Source organism: Erpetoichthys calabaricus, chromosome 5 (genome assembly GCF_900747795.2).
Source record: "Erpetoichthys calabaricus chromosome 5, fErpCal1.3, whole genome shotgun sequence".
NCBI lineage: Eukaryota > Metazoa > Chordata > Cladistia > Polypteriformes > Polypteridae > Erpetoichthys > Erpetoichthys calabaricus.
The window spans coordinates 4122046-4146837 of record NC_041398.2 but is presented as its reverse complement, the minus strand read 5'-3'; the positions used below and the strand labels follow the sequence as shown (position 1 = coordinate 4146837).

Here is a 24792-nt window from a genome sequence, read left to right as displayed (position 1 = left end):
AGGACCCAGGAAGCGAGCCCGGGTCTCCTTACTGCGAGGCAGCAGCGCTACCCACTGTGCCACCCATTATTAATACACAATGCATTTAAAATTTTCTATTTTAAGTGTTGTATTTCTGTGTCACAAGAAGTACTAGGGTGTTGTACCATGTTAGCCATTATGAATGTTGTGAGAAGTCAAGCAAAATGACCCTTTTTATTGGCAAACTAAAAAGATTACACTATGCCAGCTTTTGAGGCAACTCAGGCCCCTTTTTCAGGCAAAATGTAATACAGAAACTGGAGTTCCCTGTGTATATATAGACACCAGGACAAATAACAACATTAAAAAAAACCTTTCAGTGAGACATCTTGGATATTATAACGTACATTATAATGGCTCCTGTTATTAGTATTATAATTAAACCTGATCTTTTCTTGAGATCACATTTAATAGCCTTAAATGTTTTCTTTGGTCTGACTTAATTAAAACGGAGTAGACAGACAATAAAGGTTTATCCCTGTACTTTGCCATGATATACTGTAGGTAAGCACATTTGAGAAAGAAAAGGTGAAATCCTTAAATCACAGATGTCATTATTCGATCAAGTATTAAAATCTGCAGTGCTTTGAAAGCTCGACACAGTGTTGAAACCTGAGTATCGAGCGGCCCATCACTACCCGTGATTCACGTAGAGTTTTCATTGTTGTTTGCGATTCTAGCCGCTTTTCGCGTACTGAGTTGTTCGGGAGTCACAGTTGAGAAACAGTTTTTTAATGTCTTTTAAGCACAGGGGAAAAATGAACATGTGGCCCGGTGCATTGTTTAACTGCCTTGTGGTGCTGTAGTAGTACGGCTGCTTTGCAGTAAGGAGACAGTGGAAGATTGTGGGTTCGCTTCGCGGTTCCTCCCTGTGTGGATAGCAAATTATCCGCGACAAACAAACTGTTTTACACGCTGAAAACCAATCCGCGCCGCTTTTTCAATGTTTTTTAATCAGAGGGAAAAAATGAACATTTGCAAAATCCGTAACGCTGCTTTCAGTAAGTACAATGCACACGCGTTTAATTTGCCAGCCATCTTTTCTGGTTTGGGCTGCTTTTGCAGTGTTACCGCTTATGCATATTAAATCTTGAAATCCTTCGAGTTGCTAATTAACTAACTAACACCCACCCACTCAGCTTGTGTGAAAACAATGCGCCTGTTCTTTCATCATTTTGTTGCAGCAATATACATTGTGTTTTCACTCTGCGCGGAGGCGCGCATTCATCTCGGATTATTACATCTTGCTAGACTAATCTGCTACACAGCTGCGTTTGAAAAACGACTTATCCCAGATGAGTTTCACCGGCATTAATGATTAGGAATCTGGTTGGAACAAAACCCTGCAGCCACAGGGGTTCACCAGGACCGAGTTTGGCAAACACTGCTGAACAGAGACGAAACCGACTCAGGTGAGGAGTGGGGCGGGCAAAGTGGTTGCAGCTATTGATTATTCAGTGTTGTTTGCCTGGGTGTCTGATCTGCTCAACAGGATTATAAATAAAAGGAAAACGATGTGAAGGCAATGTCACAGGTGATCCTGTGGTATAGCGGGTCCACAGCTCCCCTTCAAAAGGCCATTTTTAAATAAATAATCATCGCACTCACAGTGTAGCGAGGGGTGTGGAAGTGTGGCTGAAACAGTTTCCAGGTAGACTCGTGCTGCGGGCATTTCTCCCCTGTGCAGTGTGTGAGCGAGTGAGGAGAGAGAGAAAGCCGGTACGTTACAGTGAGCGAGAGCAGGCTCAAAGGCAATGTGTTCCTGTGGTATAGCGGGTCCATAGCTCCCCTTCAAAAGGCCATTTTTAATCGGGCGACTGACAGTAGTGGAGTCAGGCACAGAGAAGGTCAGCTGCAGAGAGAGCGTCTTGACTGTTGCAGGGCCTGAAGCAGGTGAGACGCTAATGAAAAAGAGGCACAGGGCTTATTGGTTTTTAAAGACTGCTTCCTTCATTGTGTTTTAACTTCAGTTTTAAAGGATTGCGTGGCTCTCTCTCTGACGCTGCCTGTGTGTGCGTCTGTCTCTCTCTCACGCTGCTTCTGTGTGTTAACCAAGGTTCCACTGAGGTTGACTAATGAAAAGTCAACGTGGCTCAGAGCTGCAAGTGGACTGTGGCACAGACAAACAGAAATGACGGCATGTTTTCTGAGGCGTCGCATCCGAGTTGGTGGGCGTGGCTCTGTGATTTTTTCGTCGTATCTAATGGTCTAAAAGTTGGTGGGCGTGGCTCATTCCTGCGTGCGCCATTGGCATCTTACTTGTCGGTGGTTTAGTGAATCCACGCCCCTTCTGGCGTGCTTTCCATGGGTGGCTACTTGTCTCCCGGCTTAGTGAATTATATATATATAGATAATACATAAAAGGAAAAGAATTAATTAAAACGATACGTTTTAAAATAGGACATCTAGCCAATGTTATAATGACAATAAACACAAAACACTTGAATTCATAGCGTACGCTATTTATAATTGTACATTAGTTTTGTTTAATGGCTCTGAAGTTTCTATAAACATACCGAGCGTTTTATTCTGTGAGTCCATACCTGATTTTGTTGTGCCATTATTCCGTAAACATTTTCAGCTCCTTTTCGAAAAACTGTACAACTGCTCTTCTATTTTTAATACCATGTGATGTTGTGGGCGTGCAGCTGTGGAAGGCTGGGGGCGTGGAAGGCCAAGTCTGCGACCTGCAGACGGATACAATTGGAAGCTTCAGTCGCTCCTGCTCAGCTCTGCTGAAAATCCATTCGGCAGGGACGGGACTTTACTTAGATGGGCACACAGAACATTGGCTCATAATGCCGGCTCGTTCACGAACGACACATCGGACTAGGATCGTACCATTATGTGAAAGAAGGAAGGGGGGCAGACGCTCCGAAGACAGCGACTGTTGGTACAGGCCAGGTAGTGTCGCTCTGTGTACTTGTCGCTGCGACAGACGAGGAGCCAGATTTAAATGCAAGTGCATCGTGAAGAAAAAAAGAAGAGTGAAGAAATGAGTGAAAGCCGAAAAAGAAGCAGCATCTGGCTGCATTTCAATGATATTGGGGACTGCAAAGCTAAGTGCAGAATTTGTAATATGAAAATATCCGTTAGAGCAGGGTCAACAACAAAACTGCACAGACATATAAGAAGCACCCACCCATCCGTGCAGCTGGAGGACAGCGTGCCCTCTGTCCTGCCATCCACTGACCCTGGAAAAGAGCCAAGTACTTCTGCTGCAGCATCCACTGTCTTACCGAAAACTGCAGGTATAACACGGTCTTCAGTTCAAACCAAAATAAGCACATTTATTCCAAAACAAATGACACCAAACAAACAAATAAGTGTCGATGAGGAGCTGGCCAAAATGATAGCTGGCGACTTTCAACCATTTTCCATTCTGGAGGACAGAGGATTTACAACAACATACATGTTAATCCGGCGCCGTCGAGAGTGGCAGCCTTTTCAGCATCTCCGTGTATGACTGTATGTGTATGTGTACTTTTCTACTTTTATTTTTCTATTTTTATTTATTGATCAATCCTATTACTTTATTTTATGTGGATTTGTTCACTGGACACACTTACTTTGTGAATTTCCCTTTGGGATTAATAAAGTATCTATCTATCTATCTATCTATCTATCTATCTATCTATCTATCTATCTATCTATCTATCTATCTATCTATCTATCTATCTATCTATCTATCTATCTAACTTTTGTACAGGCCTTAAACCCCATGTATGTTCTCCCTAGCAGAAAAACTTTGTCCCAAACAATTATTCCATAACTATATACAGTATCTGAGGATGGAGTACAACACTGTGCTTTCAGAAACCACTGCTCTGGAAAAAAGGTAGCATTTAATGACAACAGAGCTGTGGATGAGGCATTTCAAAGAATAAGTGCAGCAGCAGCAAGATGCAACCCCAGCAGCCTGTCTGCTCCTCCATCAGAGGGCCAAGAAGATGAAACTGGAGCAGGGCCGTGTTCACAGGAACCACAAGCTTCTGCTGTGTGGAGGCTCTTTGACGAAAGAGCAACAGGAGACACTGCAAGGAGAAATCCCACAGCTGATGCTATGCTGGAGTTGAGGTCCTATCTTGAGGAGCCCCTCATCCAAAGATCTGAAGACCCAGTGAGCTGGTGGGAGGCCAAGGCTGCAGTCTACCCACGCCTGGTTAAGGTAATGGTACGAAGACTTTGCATTGTCCCTACATCGGTCCCCCCAGAAAGAGTCTTCTCAAAAACAGGACAAATAATCACGGAGAGGAGAAATCGCATCAGCCCATCTAAGCTGAGGCATCTGGCATTTCTTAATGCCAACGTGGCCTAAAAACTTTTATTCAAAGAGTCCTAGTGTTGTGTTGTTGTTGTTGAGTTTGGCCTTTATTTAATTTGTTTGCTGTATTTTTGTGTTAAGCTGTTCATTTAAAGCTTTTATTAAAATGTTAAACAATAGTAACTGTGTATTTATTGTAATGAAAAAATGCATAAAATACGTAATGTCTGAAAACAATGAATAAGAAATTGCTTAGGCTATACACAAACCATTCATAATTGCTTAATTAGGCTAAAATATAAGCATCCAAGTGATACTAAACGAAGAGCCATTCGGGAGCCGTAAGAGCCGGCTCTTTAAAGGGAGCCGATCCAAAACAGCCGAAGCTTTGAAAAGAGCCGGAGTTCCCATCACTACAGCACACCTCACAGATGCAGCAGGGCCAACTGCTTTTACGCTTTGAGCCAAAGCCGTTCAGCAGATGAGGGGGCTGACCAATCGGCTGCTGACTAAGCAGATATCAATGACGTCATGACGCTAGCGTGCCTTAAAATCACGTGACAGGTGAATTTGAAACAAGAGCGGCGCTTCGAAAGCTCGACACGGTGTCGACATGTCAGTATCGAGCAGCCAGGCCGGATTAAGACCCTTAGATGCCCTAAGCACTAAGTAATTTTGGTGCCCCCTTACACTAGTAATTCAAAATATTAAAACAATAACAAACTAGGAAATAAAATGTTATGTTATTATCGAAAATTCGAAATTAAACAAAACATCCTTATTGTAAGAAGGAAAATAATATTTCTTTTTGTATGCTTCATTTTATTTTATCTTAATACTTTTTTTCCTTGCAAACTCTTTGATTAGATCTTCATAATCAATCTTACGCAACGCATCTGCTTCTATACATAACAGAGATAAGACATCCAGCCTGCCTTGATGCACACTTGTTCTGAGGGGATTTTTAAAATATTTCAACCGAGAAAATGAGCGCTCAGCTGAGCAGTTTGTGACCATTAATGTTAAAAATATACAAAAGGCAATGTCTACATTTGGAAAAGCAAACTCAATATTGTCTTCTAAAATTATTTTACAAAGTTCTGCATGACTGAATCTTGTTTTTACATTTTCTGTTGCACTGAACTTAGTTCAGCTGAGAAATTACTGTTGAAGAGAAAATGGCATCCGGCATTTTACAAATTTTAACGTTCGATTTTAAAGGTTTTTTTGAAATGTACAGTTTTCATTTTGACATAAAAACTGTAGATTTACCATTTTGACTATTTAATTTATTTATGGCTTTTGTGTCAATTTAGCAAATCTATACATATTCTTAGTACAAGATTTGAAGAATATTTTGTGAAAGTTTTGTTAATAAATCTTTATTAGTAAAAAAGTTATAAACAATTTTATCCAATAGTAATCAGCTGTACGATTTTCACTTTTACATAATGTAAATGAATTTAAAAATATCCAAGAATACAATTACAGTTACCAGAATATTTTGTCCTCAAACTGGAACGATTTTTTTGTTTTTGCTTAAAACACAAAATAACGCTTTCTACGCACTAGAAATTTATTTTAAGTTAAATAACAGATAATTCATGAAACACAACAATTACATGATAATAATTTTTAATCAACTATTAACTATTATTTAAAAATATAAAAGCATATTGTTTTGAATCAAATTATTTTCACAATATTTTGACATAATATGACGTTTAAGGGAATCGTAGATGGCACCAGTATGCAGAACGCACTGTGTAAGGCGCCGTCTACGAACAGTGATGGCATAGGGAGGTACAGGGAGGCATTATTCATTTTTCATTACATTTTGAAAATGGCTATAAATTTAATAATTTATGTGATAAATTCGGCAATGATTTTTTTGTGCTGCCCCCTTTACACTTGATGCCCTAAGCATGTGCTTACTTTGCTTATATGGTTAATCCAGAACTGCGAGCAGCCCATCACTACTGTAAACTTTTCACTTCCGATGAACACCCGTCGGCAGAGGCAGTGGATGTTTATTTGAAATCAATTAATTCGTCAAAAGTCACACAAACTGGCAGCCCCGGTCTCAACTGAAGAACTCAAAACCGCTGTAAGTGAGTACAGGCCTCGGTACGTTAGGCTGGTGCAAGAAATGTGGGTGACATAAAATCTGAAAGGCAGACGACACGATGAGAGGTCTGACCGCGTGAGGTGCTGCTATTAACTCCACAGCTGCACAACTTCACTGCTGTAAACTCCCCGTTTCAGGTGATATAGAAGTAAGAAATCACATCAAACGCAGTCTGAACTCAGAAAGAACTTTAATTCCTGTTGCTGTGGTCTGTAAACAAAGTTAAATACATAAACTCAGTCACACCATTACATTCAACGACACATTTTAACTACTCTGCACGTCTAACTTTAACAAACATTTGAACCTCTTTATATTAAATTATCTAGAATAAACTTACTTTTCCACTTTTCCACAAGGACGCACAGCTTAAATGGCTCAGGTAAATAGGAAAAAGACAAACTGATCTTACAACACACGTGTTTTCTAATGCTCTGAAATTAGAGGTCTCCATTTATCCTGGCAAAGGACTTTATGACAAGAATCTTAAAGAACCTAACAAAGCTGCACTGTCCTTGAAAGTAATGACAAAATCATAAAAATAACAAAAAGTTTAAAGAAAATGCCGACTCATTTAAGGCAGAAATGAAACCCAAAATGAAACATCACAGCTGACTTCAGTCCTCAATGCACTTCAACTCCTTGTGGTGTCCATGAGGGTCAAATTCACCATTTAATGTCCATCTTTATTAGTAACTGAACATCTCCGTGGTGTGTGGAGGGGTTAGGCTCGAGTGGGCATAAAAGGGCACAGCGGGCACACAGGGGCACACAGGACAGAGCGCAGACACTCAGATGTGGAATGGAGAGCACTGCTCAGGTCTAAATGATCGATTTCACTGCTAGACTTACAAATCAAATATTCAATCCAAACCAACATCTTATTTGTTACTCACCCCACTGTCATATTCTGACTTTCCCAGTGCTATTAAGAAATGGATCATCAATACGGAGTGTTATATCTTCAGATCAGACAACACAGGAGATGTGACCAGAGGTGGTGACAAGTCAGAAGGTCACAGATGAGCAGATTTGACAAATGTCAGTCATCCTTATTGTTTATTCACCAAACACCATTGGGAGATTATTATACAAAATGTAAACAATTATTACACTTGTATTTTGTAAATGTATTATTAAAAAAGCTTAATCAAAATAAATGTTCTTTTCCCATAGAGTATCTTCCATAATCTAACAAAGCTGCACTCTCCTTAAAGGTAATGACAATATTAATAAATCAGCACTAAATATCCATTTGATCAAACCCAAATCTTTCCTCCCCCTCAGCCTTGCCATTCATTTAATATTCAGAGTGGCCACTAGAGGGGGCAGTTTGGCTACAGAAGAATCAGCTCAGCTGTCAGCTCTGAAGGTCATGTGACTGTGTGATCGTGTCGCCATTATTTTGCTCTTAATTCATTTAAATCTTAATTAGTTTTAGATATAATATTTAAAGTTCTTTATTTCTGGTGTTTTGTGTTTTTACTTTATTCTTATTTCTTTTACACTGCACTGTATTCTTTTCTCCCCCCTTTCCCATGTGTGTAACATGGCGGGTGTCCACTAGAGGGTGCCACTGCACTTCAGTCCCACCCCTCAGTCCTCCTGTTAAAGTCTCCATTTGTCTGACTCTCTGATTGTTTCTCATTCTCTCCTTTCATGTTTCACTGCTCAGGATTTCACTGAATGTTTTCTGCTTTTATCTTTTAGATTTCATTTTTGTATAAATTGCTGTTTAATATTTAGAGTGGCCACAAGAGGCAGTAGTGTGGCGACTGACCAATCAGTGACCCCTTCTGTCCATTCGTTGTCTTTCTTATCCGCTTTTCAATTTCAGGTTTGTGGACAAGGTGGGCCAACTCTGGACGGGGTGCCAGTCCACTGCAAAGCCACACATGTGCACCCATGTCAAGTGAGTGCCAACTGACCAAGAATTCATTTTTTGAAGATGTTGGAGCTTTCAGGGTACCAAGAGTGACAAATCTGGGGACAAGGAGGAGGTGCAGTTTAAAGTTTAATGTGACATCAACTAAAACACCAAACTCTGTCAGTATGGCCGACATCTGACTGACCGGTGAGTCCTCGTCTTCAGACATTCACAGTGAATTCATTCTGAAGTGAAGGACCCTTTGAGTGACCAATGGAGGGTCACAACATGTCTGGTGAGTGGACAACACTCCAGTCCCATCTGTCCCTCTCTGCTCCTACATATAGTCACTGTTCAAGAGCGCTCCATACCGAGTCTGTATAGCGCCTTTCAGTTGTGCTGATCCAACAGGACCACATGCCTGTCCTACTTAACAAGTGACATTCAGTGACACTTGGGGGCCTCAGTAGTTGTTGGGGTGTCAGCCTGAAGGACATGTGGCTGTGACTCAACAGTGACCCCTGCTGGTCAGACTGGTATTTGTAGGTCTGAGGTGTCACCGCCCCTTATTATGACACACACACCTGATTGGCTACTCAAACCCAATAATAATGGAGACCCTGACAGTTGCACTCGCCCCGCATTCTCATCCACAAATTCAATCACAGAGGTGCTGAATGCTGTAAATTTAATTTCACCCCAAACTACAAACACAAAGAGGAGCTGAGCTTGTGGGGACATCAAGTGACCAGTGGAGGGTACTGGTCAGTGGTCACATGGTGTCAGATGGCTGATTGTTACACTGGAGTGAAGACCAAACCCAAACCCTGGACAGAGGGGCTCAGTGAAGGAGGTGTTGAACCTGTGCAGGAGGGTCATTGTGTGTGAGACGCTATAAAATGACAGAGAGCCAGCAGGCCAGTCAAGATACACACCTATTCTGGGGCTGTAGGGGGCGCGGATTACAGTCCCCTTTTTATTGTGCCACACAGAGTACTTGGAATGAGACCACCACAAACACCAGGACTTGTTGTTGTATCCAAGGCCGCACTCCCAGCCCCCTTCTTTCCTGCCCAGTCCTTTATATGCGACTCCAATCCTCATGAAGTCTGCACTGCACTCCACCTCCCAGTAACAGTGAGTCCCAGTCAGAGCCTCTCTGCACAGAACTTGGACACAGCGGTCAAATCTGTCAGGATGATCAGGATATTTGGCTTTTTTCCCCTCACATGTCACCTTCTTGTTCCCTTCAGACAGACGGAGGTCTCTGTGTGCCGTGTTGATGTCCAGTATGAGGGGACAGAAGTCTGAAAGGAGAGAAAAGAAAACGAGTGAAGAGATCTGGGAGTGTGTAACGGGACTGGGGGCGGAGCACAACACAGACAATTAACAAGAACCAATCAGGAGCTGCGCTGACGAGACACTAATAGTAAAGAGGTCATCTGATTGGACAGAATCTGTGGGGGTGTTTAAAATTAAATCATAAAAAGATGAAAACAGACAACAAAGAGAAAGACAGGCAAGTTAAACATTTGGAAGTCGTTTGAGTAATCAGAAATTATGATAAACACCATAAGGTCACCGTGGAGGTCAAAGTTCTAATGGACTGTCCACACTGACCGCTGGCTTTAGTAAAGTTACACTTTTTACAGTCAAAGTAAATTTAAAATTAATTTAAAAGGTAAGTTAATTTAAAGTCAATCCACTGCCATACTTCACAAACACATAAATTGTTTCAATAGAAGTTGCCAATCTGCATTTTCTGATTTTTAAATCTATATCTATCTATCTATCTACAGTGCATCCAGAAAGTATTCCCAGCGCTTCATCACTTTTTCCACATTTTGTTATGTTACAGCCTTATTCCAAAATGGATTAAATTCATTTTTTTCCTCAGAATTCTACACACAACACCCCATAATGACAACGTGAAAAAAGTTTACTTGAGGGTTTTGCAAATTTATTAAAAATAAAAAAATTGAGAAAGCACATGTACATAAGTATTCACAGTCTTTGCCATGAAGCTCAAAACTGAGCTCAGGTGCATCCTGTTTACCCTGATCATCCTTGAGATGTTTCTGCAGCTTCATTGGAGTCCACCTGTGGTAAATTCAGTTGACTGGACATGATTTGGAAAGGCACACACCTGTCTATATAAGGTCCCACAGTTGAAAGTTCATGTCAGAGCACAAACCAAGCATGAAGTCAAAGGAATTGTCTGTAGACCTCTGAGACAGGATTGTCTCGAGGCAGAAATCTGGGGAAGGTTATAGAAAAATTTCTTCTGCTTTGAAGGTCCCAATGAGCACAGTGGCCTCCATCATCCGTAAGTGGAAGAAGTTCGATACCACCAGGACACTTCCTAGAGGTGTCTGCCCATCTAAACTGAGTGATCGGGGGAGAAGGGCCTTAGTCAGGGAGGTGACCAACAACCCAATGTTCACTCTGTCAGAGCTCCAGAGGTCCTCTGTGGAGAGAGGAGAACCTTCCGGAAGGACAACCATCTCTGCAGCAATCCACCAATCAGGCCTGTATGGTAGAGTGGCCAGAGGGAAGCCACTCCTTAGTAAAAGGCACATGGCAGCCCGCCTGGAGTTTGCCAAAAGGCACCTGAAGGACTCTCAGACCATGAGAAAGAAAATTCTCTGGTCTGATGAGACAAAGATTGAACTCTTTGGTGTGAAGGCCAGGCGTCACGTTTGGAGGAAACCAGGCTTGGAGGAAACCAGGCACCGCTCATCACCAGGCCAATACCATCCCTACAGTGAAGTATGGTGGTGGCAGCATCATGCTGTGGAGATGTTTTTCAGTGGCAGGAACTGGGAGATTAGTCAGGATAAAGGGAAAGATGACTGCAGCAATGTACAGAGACATCCTGGATGAAAACCTGCTCCAGAGCGCTCCTGACCTCAGACTGGGGCGACGGTTCATCTTTCAGCAGGACAACGACCCTAAGCACACAGCCAAGATATCAAAGTAGTGGGTTCAGGACAACTCTGTGAATGTCCTTGAGTGGCCCAGCCAGAGCCCAGACTTGAATCTGATTGAACATCTCTGGAGAGATCTTAAAATGGCTGTGCACCGACGCTTCCCATCCAACCTGATGGATCTTGAGAGGTGCTGCAAAGAGGAATGGAGCGAAACTGGCCAAGGATAGGTGTGCCAAGCTTGTGGCATCATATTCAACAAGACTTGAGGCTGGAATTGCTGCCAAAGGGGCATCGACAAAGTATTGAGCAAAGGCTGTGAATACTTATGGACATGGGATTTCTCAGTTTTTTTATTTCTAATAAATTTGCAAAAACCTCAAGTAAACTTTTTTCACGTTGTCATTATGGGGTGTTGTGTGTAGAACTCTGAGGAAAAAAATGAATTTAATCCATTTTGGAATAAGGCTGTAACATAACAAAATGTGGACAAAGTGATGTGCTGTGAATACTTTCCGGATGCACTCTATCTATCTATCTATCTATCTATCTATCTATCTATCTATCTATCTATCTATCTATCTATCTTATAGTGCCTTTCCCATTTGTCATTGTCTCTCTCTTTCTTTCTTTCGTGTGTTTCCTCTCATCTCTTATTATTATTTGACTGTCATTCTTATCCAAGGTGACTCCCATCATCTGAGATTCCATTGTTTCCTTTTCTTTTCTTTGTCCAATCAGAGCCCAGGCAGGTGAAGTGACTTGCTCAGGTCACACAGTGGTGTCAGTAGTGGGATTTTGAACCCACAACCTCAGGGTTTGAAGTCCAAAGTCTTCACCACCACACCACACTGCATTCCTCCTTTATCTATTATATAGCGCCTTTCATGTCTATCTATCTATTATAGTGCCTTTCATGTCTGTCTACTGTATTTGTCTTTAACTCCTTTTCCTATTTGTCATTTTCTCTCTCAGTGTTATAATGTCTTTCCTATTATTTATTATTTTAGTGCATTTCTCAACTTTCTCTTATATAGTGCCTTTCATATTTATGTGTCATTCTGTCTCTCATTGCTCTATCCATCTATCACATCATTTCTTTCCCATCTCTTACAGTATATAGTGACTTTAATATCTCTATATTATATAGCGCCTTTCACGTCTGTCTCTCTACTGTTTGTATCACCGAGATGCCCCCAGTAGTTTTTCTCCCCTTCCACTTTTAAACACTAATTCCATTTTTCAGTCAAATAAGTGTAAACTGACCTCAGTGACTGTCACCCGCCATTCTTATTCCACACAGCAGACTCTGTCTGTATTTCGACTTCACAGATTATTTGAAACAATAAATCAAATTCCGATGGCTCACACAAAGTGATTCAGACCCTCACCTCATGTTTTGTCGCTCATTATTTGGAGGTAATAACTGCCATCAAGCCCTTCCTGTGGCTCTGGATGAGACTTCTACTCCTCTCACTGCCCACCCGGCCCACTCTTCTTGACGTCTGATGGCCTTTTTCTCCTAGCTGTGACCTTCAGCTCTGTCCATGGATGTTGACTTGGATTCAGTTCAGGGCTCATAGCAGACACTTCACAACATTCCAGTGTCTTCTTTTCCGCCATTCTTGGTCCTCTTAGCTTTTTAGTCCTTTAATCTCAGAGGTCCGCCTGAGTCTCTCTTGATGTTTTATTGTTTTTTCTCCACCATTTAAACTCTCCTTCTGTTCAATCTGAGGTCAGTTTTACTCTGGTGGCCTCATCAGGGAGGTCGGCTACAGTCCTGCAGACCCTAAAACATCTTGAGAATATTAGCAGCTGTGCTCACTGGAACATGAAGCACTTTGGAGGTGGTCTTGTAGTCTTCACCTTGACCACCCTTGGCTGTGACCTTCTTCATCTCCTCCTCTTCTCTTGTCCTCATTCAGTGTGGGGCACACAATGACACAACACAGCAGAGTGAGGACTTGACTGAGTGACTGAAGACCCCGGTGACACTCATTAGATGAATCAGTCAGCTGGAGATGTCACCACAGTCCAGTGAGCTCTTTGAACTTCTAAGGACCCCCAATAATTTTCTCTGACATTTTTATTTATTTAATGTTTAAAATTTGTGAAGTCGAGAACTCAAAGCAGTGTCTGCTCTGTGGAGTAAAGAATGGAGGATGACGAGGACTTTTGTCAGATTTAACTTATTTCACACACAATTGTGCTTCATTATTAAAGCAACACTTTTATCTGTGTCTGTATATACAGTCGTGTGAATAAGTAAGTGCACCCCACGACGTGGATTTTATTTTTTTGTTTCCTTTTTTAACATTTTTGGACACATCAAGACTCGGGTTCAACAGACGGCTTTGGTGATTCACTGCCTGAGTCTCTCTATCCCACAATGCACCAGTCACAGGACCCCCATCACTCTCAGCCCCTCAGTCACACAACACTCAGACTTTCATATCCTAAGCCTGTCCTACTCTATTAAAACTGAAATGATTTTTATTGTGATGATCCATTCAGTCAAAGCACAAACTCACATTTTAAAAAGTCATCTCTGCTCTGAGGTTCAGGAGGCTGGAGGAGTGAAAACTGGAGCTTCATGAGCTGAAAATAAAAAGAAAAGAGAAGAAGAATGGAAACTGTGAAGGTAGCAGTGTGTAATATTAGTTAAATTCTTAAACACATTTTATAATTGAGCTACAGTTAAAATCGAACAAATATGAAATAAATAAGAAATTAGGTAAAACGTAATTTAGAATATTCTGTTAGACGTGCGCAAAGGCAGACGATACAAAAGCTTATCTGATTGTAATTACATGCTGAGGCAGGGGCTGACGTCACCTCTGGGCCATTGTCCCTTGTCCCTATCCCTTCTGGCCCGTCTTCTTCTTAATGGGCGCTGCCATCATTTTGTACCCTTATGTTATTATTTTGAGCTTATCATTTAACAAACTGTTTTTTTTCATTAATTTATATGGAGTTTGCTTCTTAAGGTGCCCCAAATCTTTATCTTCTCCTGGTCCTTATTTACAATTCACATCAAAAATAAGTTTGCAGATAATCAGAACATATTCTGACCCCTTCACTTTTTTAATGTGCCTTTTGTGTTCATCAATCTACACTCAGTAACCCATAATGACAAAGTCAGCACAAGTTCTCAGAAAGGTCTGCAAATTTATTACAAAATGAAACTGAAATTTCCCCTTCCCTGAATTATTCAAACACTTAAATCAAGTCTTTGTGGGAGCCAAGGCCATCGACATGTGCCCCGGTATGAAGGACCTGCCTCTGCCTCGGCTCCCGGTCAGGCAGGCCCTGATGACTGGCCCCTTCCACTTCTCTTGAGGACAGGCCCAGAGCATGATCCAGCCGGAGCGATCTACCTTATAGCCTTTCCTGCCTCTACTGTTTTGGGTAAGAACTCCAGTATTTAAAATATCTATTACTTTAAATATCTATCTAAACTTTGGTTTAGCACTTGTAAAGCGTTTTTTATTTTATCAAAGTCAAGCAGAGAAAGACCCCAGACAGTCTTTGCGCTGTTAGCAGGCATGGGCTTTCACTCAGCAGGCAGCCTCTGTGTGATGCCCCAGGGGCCGAAGCTCCAGGTGTACACGCTGGCAAACGTGTGTAGTTCGAAATATGAGCAGCGGCTCTCTCTGTCTACACAGCAGAGTACCTGGGTCTCTAAAAAGCTGACAGTCTCTGCGCCCCGGCGAGCAGGCACGTGTCAAGAGCTGTAAAACCTCTCCTGCTGCATTCTGTGCAAGCATCCTTATCAGCATCTGGGAAACTGACATCCCCCTAACCTCTCCCTGCTGTGTTGTGCACGCGCACTCGAGTACGTACTGTTTAGGGTCTGAGTTCTGTGCAGGTGCGAACCGTCCAGGTCTACAGCTGTAAGATATCGGGCGTCCCGCTGGGGAAGCCTTTGTGAGTTCGCTTGCAATCTCACACCCCCATCCCCCTTGATGGCTTATAATTTATATAAAACAATTTGGCTTTATAATTTATATAAAACAATCCCTTTTCCATCCCATTTTAAATATAGTTCGATATAAGCCCTGTAAAAATCACACACACCATTAAATAATAGGCAACAGGGTCCTTTTAAAATAACGTTTGAGACGTCTAAAAATCAAGCCTCGGCTGTATATTTTATATAATAAAGTATATCTTCAAAAAGCCTTATTCCATCCATTACCTCCCATTTTAAATAAGCAGCTGCCCCTAAGGAAACACATTGGGAATAGTTTTCTAAAAATTAGAATTGTACTCAGATAATCCCAGAGTGAACGGAGCACAAATATTTATCAGAAGCGGGATTTGAAACCATGCTGGCATCTGTCCCTTGGATCTTAAATCCAAAGCCTTAAACAGATTGGACCTCTGGGGATAGAGAAATGCGGTTTTAAAACACTCTTTGGCAAAGCCTTTGGGAACAATTCACACCTCACAGGCGCGTGCTGAGTCCCCAAGACCAGATCAGATCATGATCTTTAAACCCAGGTCAGATCATTTGGGGGTCAGTGTGAAAAAATGGCCTTACCTTGTGACATACAGATACTAAATGAAAGCGTCGGGTTACAAAGGTGACTTTTAAAAAAATATTGGACTTTTCGGTGTCTGGTCAAAGGCCTGAATGTGAACCCGGACAACACACGGAGGTACAATTAAAATGTTTGGTATCTGGTATCACAAATCACTTCCAAAATACAGATCTTTCTTCTATAAATTCAGTCGCATTAGGTACACCAACTCAGTTACCTTCCTGCCATCCAGTACAACAAGATGAACTTCAGCCGCGACGTTGCGATTTCACAAAATTCTTAATGATTTGCAGTATTTATGGCTAAGACTAAATGAAATATAATTATCGTTCATACAGACTATACTGCAGAAAACGGCCTGTCTCAAAATTACGATAAGCCCTATTCATGATTCTTATAAGCGTAAACAAGTATGTTTTAAAAACGATGGGGTGAAATCTTAGCGATTGACTCAATCCTTATATATTTTTCTTAGAATTGTACATCTGAGCAGACTCAGAAATCGGTAAGGTTCTTTTTAAAATGATAAACGTTTGCATAAAGTTTGGGAGTGTGTGTGCGAGACAGCGTGCGCATGATCAGTTGTAGCCATTTATATCTGTACCGTCATGTGTGAGTGAATATTTGAGTATAATGATAAAGTTTGTTGTAAAAAACGAACAGTTGATTCCTTTTTTTTTTTCTTTTTTTTTAGAGGATTATATACCCATAGAGGCCCCGATTTATTATACGGAATTAGGTAAGAACCTTTTTTAAAAAAATAATTGATGTATGTTTACAATGTGTCTGTGCGAGCATGTGAGCTCTCGTGCATGTACTCGCTTTGGTGCGCGTGTACGTGTATTGGGGGTGCGCGCTCAGGAATAAGCGCTTTCATTCATTTTGCTAAATGTAATCATTTTAATAACGCCTAGTATCTCCAAGTCCGGGTGACTTGTAGATGTATCAAGTGTATTGTTCATGTGTAAATGAATAGGTTTAAGATTTTAAGGTATTTAGGAGCTTATATCTTAAGAACCAGGTTGTCCCTTTTTAAACATCTTGGTGTAGGGAATGCACGTGCGCGTTGTTAAAGGGTTTAGGTTATTAACAAATAACCTGTTTAGGGGCGAGAGTTTGTCTAGCTACGGTAAAATAGATTTTTGTATATGGACAGGCATCTATCAGAATAGAGCCTGCAGGGTGATAAAGCATGAGCTGTGGGTGCGTGTGTGGATTGCTTGTTTAAAGAGAGAGCATGCGTGTTTTTTTTTTTTTATGAACTTGGAAGCAGAGCTTATGCCTTTTTGTTTTTTGTATTTTGTTTTAGACGCTAATTCTTTACAGAGCTAATCAGTTTCTCAAAGGGTTTCCCACAGGAGGCACAGCAGCAGTAAGTGTCATTTTAGATTTCAGTTTACCGAAGAAATAGAAGAGGCATACAGAAATCCAGATTTTGTGAAAAGAGGGCTTTAACTAAGAAGTTCATACTTTATTTTCAGATCGCAGCCCCCCAGGTTTTTTAACTCAAGTGTTGGAAGGATCAGAAAATATAGCCCTGTACCATAACTGGCAGAATCAACAAACCCCTCTTCTCTCTGAGAGAGGCGTTGAGCATTCTCCGGCGCCCTCTGGGAGCGGTGTTCAGTATTCTCCGGTATTCAGCATTCTCCGGCGCCTTCTGATAGCGGCGTTCAGTATTCTTCACTATCCCCGACACCATCTTTTTCTAATAGGTGGTCCCCTTTGTCGGCAGCGCTTTACTCTGACCGCGGATATCGGCGTAGAAGCCGCTATTCACCCCGATATTCCCTTCGTCCTGACCATCAGCGGAGACATTGAGAAAGACTGGAACAGCTGACCGAACAACTTCACCAATTACTGGTGCAGTTTGTAGAATTAGAGGCTCCTGTGTACAATTCCACACCCGAAATGTGTTAAGACGATGCATATGTATGCATTTTACATCCATCTAACCCATAATTAAAGGAACCGTTTTATATTACTTTTTTCATGAAAATAACATTGTTTGCAAATTATTATTATATTGTGTGATCATAATTACAAATTATTATATTCTGTGTTCATAATTGTAGCCTTTGATTAAATTTAGGTCATGTCTGAAAACAGCTCTATCGGAAGCACCGACACCGGGAGTGACAGTAGCGGCAGTGATAGAGATTGGGGATGTAAATATTCTGGAGGGTGTAAAGGTAGGAAAAGACCGTCCAGTGAAAACCTGAGACTATTAAAAGAGATGTCTGATAACTTAGAATATTCCATAAAGCCCCCTAAAATCCCCACCCCTCCGCGATCTCCTCAAATTGTTCAATCACCACACACAGTGACACATCTGATCGACAATTTTGATCTCATTAATAATGCGCTCCAGGTTCTAAATTCTGATGAAATAGCCGTAGTTAATGCTCTGCTGGAGCTTTTGAAGAATACCTCTTCTGAGGCCAGGACGTCTTCAGGCCCAGCACAACAACCTAATGCCCTAGACACGAATGTAAAAACCCCGCAAACTTTTACCTCGGAGGTGTCAGGGTCCTCATGCTCCTCTGGGGCAAGTAGCTCCCCGCTTCAACACTTCTCTGTCAGCGATGCGTTAATACAACCTTCTACCTCAGGGTGCCGCAAGGTCCATCTTCAGCATTCGCCTGCTGATGATTTAACAGGGTCGTATACTTCAACTCCTCAGACAGGCTCCGGAGGGACTAATCCGTCCGGGGTAAACTCGACTCTCGAAGCCGACTCTCCACAGCCCTCTACCTCGCATACGGACAATCCTTCCTCTCCAGACCTGTCAGTAAGCTCCCTGCAGCCCTCCACTTCTAGATTAAATAATTTATCTATAACAGAGCATCCAAAATTTAACAATATCGAGATTAGACACCGCTTCAATTTTTCTGAGGCCTACATACTTGATTAATTCGCCAAAGTTTTTAATCATATACACGAGACCCTACAACAAATATTAGGCAATTTTACGAGCACTCTGGATCCTAGGGATCTAGTGCAGTTAGAATTACGGGCCGAATCTCTCAACCCCAGTGTTTTTTTCCCTAATCCCCGCGGGTATGCTTTCTGTGGAGGATTTTTTTAATCAAATTGAATTACTTCTCCAGAGTCACGCTACTATTTTAGCCGATTCCAGTCTGACGCTAATTGTTCAGGTAGTGAGAGTTCCATCTGGTGGCGGAACTCCTAGGCGTAAAGCCTGTACCCTTTTCAGCGATATAATCGTTCAAAAGAAACGGAAACACCTATGGATCTCTTTCAACCCGGATGATAAGTGTTGTTTTGCCAGGGGTTTGCTGGTTGTATTAAATACTAGGTTCAGAAACAATCAGAAATTGTGTGAACAAGAGGCTCGTCGATTGCACGTCAAGGTCGGATTATCAACGGATCAGAAAGTAATGTTTTCAGATATTGAAAAGTTTGAGAGGTTAATGGGAATTAAAATAATCGTCTGGTACCGGAAACCGAACACTAGCGCTCTATTAAACTTTGAAGCGTCCGGTGCCAGAAAAAGAAAGACGGCTTTCCTGTTTTTGCATCATGAACATTATTACGGTATTTTGAATCTAAAAGGCTTCCTGGGATTTGACTACATCTGCGATTTTTGCTACACAGGGTATTCTAATCTGTCACGACATAGTTGTGAGCAGCACTGTGACATCTGTTTATCTACAGACTGTCGTTGGGTTGACGGGGAGGCTTTTCGATGTGCCGATTGCCATCGTTTCTGTCAATCAAGTTCATAGCTCACAATTCTAAGGGGTATGACGGCTATTTCCTAATGAAATATCTCGTAGAGATCGGGCAAACTCCAATGGTTACAGCTCAGGGCTGTAAACTAATTTGTTTTATAGAAGAAGATTATGACTTGAGATTTATCGACTCATTGAGCTTGTTACCCATGAAATTGAGCGGTATGCCCAAGGCCCTGGGATTCCAGGCTCAAAAAAGGATACTTTCCCCATTTCTTTAACACTGTTGAAAATCAAAATTACATCGGGCCGTACCCCAAACCTAAATATTACGGCATTCAACACATGGTGAGCCAGGAAAGAGAGGAATGTTTGTCTTGGTACGAATCGATTAAAAGCAGTACCTTCAACTTTAGACGAGAAATGGCTTACTATTGTAGAAACGTGATTATTTTGAGAACAGCGTGCATGAAATTTAGAGAGGAAGTGCTCAGGATCGGTAATATCGATCCTTTTCAGTGTATGACCCTAGCTTCTCTCTGCCTGTCCATGTACAGACAAAATTGCATGCCTGATAACGCGATTGGAATAATTCCGAGCGATCATTACAAAAGCACTCACAAAGCTTATTCTAATGCTTCTATTCAATGGCTGATGTTCCTTTCCGAGAAGGAAAAAATAAGCATTCGACATGCCCTGAATCACGGTGAAGTAAAGATGGGTTCCTTTTATCTAGACGGTTACGCCGAAGTTCAGGGCGTCCCGACAGCCTTTGAGTTTGCCGGATGCTTTTATCACGGTTGCCCAGAATGCTGCGAGGCGCAAGCTAAACATCCTCTCACAGGGGCGCCTTTTGCCGATTTGTTTAAAACGTTTGACAACAAGCTGAAGGAATTACGTGAAAATTTTAATCTGACGGTTAGAGTGATTTGGGAACATCAATGGGAAAGCATGAAAAAGGAGGACTCGGAGCTTCAGGATTTCTTAAAATGCTTTGAGTTTCCTGAACCTATCAATCCCCGTGATGCCCTGTATGGAGGACGTACCAACGCTTTCAAATTATATCATAAGGTTCAAGGCGATGAGCAAATGCATTATTACGATTTTACAAGTCTGTAACCTTATGTCAACAAAACAAAAACCTACCCTATCGTCCATCTGACCTTTGTTTTTGAGGAGTTTGCAGATCTTAAACATTACTTTGGGCTCATTAAAATCACCATGCTAGCCCCTCGCAATCTGTATTTTCCCGTCCTCCCTTTAAGAATTTGCGGTAAATTGATGTTCACTCTGTGCCGTACGTGTGCAGAAACCCAAACAACCACAGGCCTTTGCCATCACAATGATCGGGAAAGGTCTTTAACAGGAACCTGGTGCAGCATTGAAATACTAAAAGCCTTAGATAAAGGGTATAGAGTTTTAAAAATACATGAGATATGGCACTATGAACAGAGCACCTCCGATTTATTTGCTGATTACATCAAAATTCATTTGAAAGGCAAACAGGAAGCCTCTGGGTGGCCCTCGTGGGCCCAGGACGAGGCCTCCCGCCGACGCTATGTTGAAGACTATTTCTTAAAAGAAGGAGTCTTATTGGAGAGTGAAAACATCGCTTCCAACCCCGCTAAGAGACAAATTTCCAAGTTATTTCTGAATTCTCTTTGGGGAAAATTCGGTCAGAAGCCTAACCAATTGACCACAACGTTTATTAACCCTTTAATCGCCAACTCCCTAAATATTCTCCATGCCGGGTGAAATCTGAACAATTTTTGTTTTTTTACTTTACATTTATTCAAGCAGTATTTACCTGCTGAAATACCTGCTGAAATGTTTCAAATAAATGGTCAATCAAAGGACGTAGCTTGAACAAGCGGTCACGGTTTTATCTTTCTTTTCTGGCTCAGATAACGGGCAGCAGTCCAGTTGAGATGCCGGGGATACACCCACTCATCGCCATCATCCGATGCGTCGTCATTCACAGTATCATGCAGCGCACGTTGCTGATCATCATTGTCGCTAAAATCTTCTTCAGAACTGCTACAATCATGATCAGAATTATTGTCCAAAATCGCCTGCAAAACCTCACTTGAAGTCAGTTTACGTTTCGCCATATTTACAGCTTTCACTTTCGTATCACAGCACGTGACCAGCCAATACAACCGCAGAGTTGTCAAAATACAATGTAGTAATAATACCCACGCCAAACTGTCAGTTATACTACGCGCCAGGCATTCACATAACCATAGGCAAATGTGCCGGATAATTCCGGCAGTAAGGTGTCAGCAATAACGCTACGATGCCGGATATATCCGGCAAAGGGCGGTTAAGAGGTTAAACACACTCAAGAATTCTTCGATTACCTGTTCTCAGACGTGTATAGGGTGTCCTATTTTGGTTTTGTTAGTGAAGAAATCACTCAAGTGCAGTGGAGGTATGCGGATGGCAGATACGTTCTATCCAGCCCGGTCAATGTGGCGATTGCCGCTTTTACAACGGCCTATGCCCGCCTAGAATTGTATGATTTGCTGGAACGTTTAGGGCCGAGGATTCTGTATCATGATACAGATTCCGTTATTTTCACAGCCTCACCCAGGCAGTACACCCCGCCGCTTGGTGACTATTTAGGGGAACTCACTAGCGAACTAGAGCCTGACGATTTCATAGAAGAGTTTGTTTCTGGGGGTCCGAAAACGTACGCATACAAAATGTTCAAAGGCAAGGTCTGCATGAAGATAAAGGGCATTACTCTCAATCACGAAACGGCTCAAGCGGTAAACCTCTACTCTTTAATGGATCTAGTGTATAGTTTTGTAGAACACAATCTCACAAAAGAAATAACAGTTCATGGCGTGCAGATTCATAGGAACAAAAAGAACCTGACGTTGCAAAATCGTCCACTCAGAAAAAGATTCAGAGTGGTGTACAACAAAAGGGTTCTACTGTCCGATTTCACAACTCTCCCCTATGGATACTAAAGAGGGTTTTGATGTTCGACTTTAGCATCCGTTCTCGAAAATAAGCTCGGGACCCTCTTGTTCGGGCACATCGCATTTTGTGAAAAAGCAATTGGAGCACGCGGACTATCTGCTTTCTCGTCGCCCCGACAATATAGTCTGGTTTTACAGCTGCTGGCAGCCTCTGTACGACGAGCTGCTAGCCAAATTTCCCAAAACCAAATTTTTGAAGGGGCTGCCCGTCTCCTTAAACTACTGCCGCCTGATCGTGTTAACTTGGTGATCGTCGACGATTTGATGGAACAGGCGAGTCATAGCGAAGAGATAGAGAGGGCCTTCACAAAATATACTCACCACAGGAATCTGTCCATCACTTACTTGGTCCAAAATTTATTTTTTCAAGAAAAGTAGAACGATAAACCTGAATGCCAATTGCATTACCCTCTTTAAAAATCCTCGAGATAAACTGCAAATTACCAATTTAGCGCATCTAATGTACCCTGGGAGGGCTAAATTTTTCTTGGAGGCCTTTGAGGACGCTACAAGACAGCCTTACAGTTATCTGCCGGTGGATCTGAAAGCCCATATGCCTGCAGAATTTCGTTAAGTACCGGATTGTTTCCTCCCGACTGGCCTGCGGTGTACGTCGTGAAAAGATAAAGACGGGCAATTTTCCAAGTACTTGAGAAAGAGCCGGCATGTCTTGCAGAATAAAAAGAAATTACCCTCTGCTCAAGACCCTACATAGGGGATCCAGTCGTCGAAGAAAAGCGGTGCTGAACGAGGCTCCGGACGATTTAATTTACGCTCTGTCAGAAACAGCTCTCAATACTTTAAAAGGCCACGTCCCCCTGACGTCCAGAAAGTTCAAGTTGTTGGAGAAGCATCGTTGCCATTAAAAAACTCAGCGATAAAAAACTCACCGTTAAAAAGAAAAAAGCCCTTTTAAATCAGAAAGGGGATTTCTCGGAGCCCTATTAAGTGCCGCCATTCCTTTCATTACTAGTTTAATAGGGTCGAGAGTATAAATATGGAATACACGTGCAAGATGTATCTGGTCCTTCAACAGCAAATGATTCAATGGCAACAGAAAGCCCCGGGTTCCCCCGACCTTTTAAGCGCTACGGAAAGTGAACTGGATAAACAAATGAAATTCATTCTCGAACGTAGTGACTTGAGTGCCAAGGCAAAAGTTAAACTTTTTACGAGTGTCTTGCAAAGATACTTGACCTTTTTGAAAAAAGTGGATAAAGAAACCGGGCCTCTGACGCTATTGCTGCCTGCTGAGAGGAACTGCCGGGGGCTCTCAAAGAGGCTCCTAGTAAACCCGAAGACCAGGTGTACGACGAGATTTTTAAAAGTGCGCCGGATAAATCAAAGAAATACACCAAAATTATTTTACAGAAAATGTCTTATAACCCTAATATAACCTACTGGAATGGCTTGGGAGAGTTTGTGCTTCTTGGAGAACCGTTACCCAGGACGAATATGTTCGATCTAATGTGGAACTTGACCGCCCGACATAACATTCTGTCCTATCTGAGACCTAGGGTGTGGAAAGAATTTGTTAAGGCCCTGGCCGGTTTGAACATTCCGGTCTCTGCCGTGCCAAATGCCGACACGAGAGAACTTTTAGAGAGTTTCAAACCCTCTGCCTCTATCGCTGCCGCTGCTGCCACTGCTGCCACAGTCTCTGCTGCTTCTGCTACACCTGTTGGCAAGAAAACCAAATCTCGCAAAAAGAATGAATGGATTCCTTATTGAAATGTAATTATATTTTTGTTTAATAAAATATTACATTTGATTATACAGACTGTCTATTCTTTATTAAGATAATTACAGGCCATAGAACTTTGCATACAGAGTTGATCATGAAAACCTCTAGAAGTGTTCTTAGACAAGGTACTGACAAATTTTTGAACCATATAATCGTTCTTGGTGACCTAATTAAAATACAGGTTTATGACCTCTTTATAAGAGCGTTCTTTTACCTCCGTGATGCAGGAAAAAATTACAATGTTGCCCGCAGACGCTGGAAAACCAGCTTTGAAGCGGTCGGGTATGGTGAATAATTTCTTTACAGTTTCTGTTTAAAAAGCTGTATATTTCCTCAGGAAAATAGATAAAGTCTGGTGGGGCTCCGTAGGAGTAAAAAAATTCTCCAGTTCCGTCTTCTCTGAGATGTATCACCAACCAGTGCTCTCCAGGTTGGTTTTGACGGTGAATGTTGACGATGATCATGGCTGGGAGATCCATAAGTATTTTTTCAGGAAGTTCGTTGCACGCCAACACTCCGTGAAACAGATTTCCTGTGTACGGATTACCGGCCAGGAGTTCCTCGATCTGCAGGGTGTTCATGCTTTTTTAGTAATCATAAAGGATGTTTCTTCTA

At 41.9% G+C, this 24792-nt stretch overlaps 3 protein-coding genes across 3 annotated transcripts in view; 1 reads left to right on the top strand and 2 right to left on the bottom strand.

Annotated features, from left to right (window-relative positions):
• The window catches only part of LOC114652497 (tripartite motif-containing protein 16-like), a 642127-nt gene that overhangs the window by 255692 nt on the left and 361643 nt on the right, over positions 1-24792 (top strand). The window lies entirely within an intron of this gene.
• LOC114642076 (tripartite motif-containing protein 16-like) overlaps positions 1-24792 on the bottom strand; it is a 920397-nt gene that overhangs the window by 620717 nt on the left and 274888 nt on the right. The window lies entirely within an intron of this gene.
• The window catches only part of LOC114652426 (E3 ubiquitin-protein ligase TRIM16-like), a 1019527-nt gene continuing 1003067 nt past the window's right edge, over positions 8333-24792 (bottom strand). The window contains exon 8 of the mRNA XM_051927893.1: positions 8333-8864. The gene's annotated coding sequence lies outside the window, so the exon portion shown is untranslated. The remainder of the gene's footprint in view (positions 8865-24792) is intronic.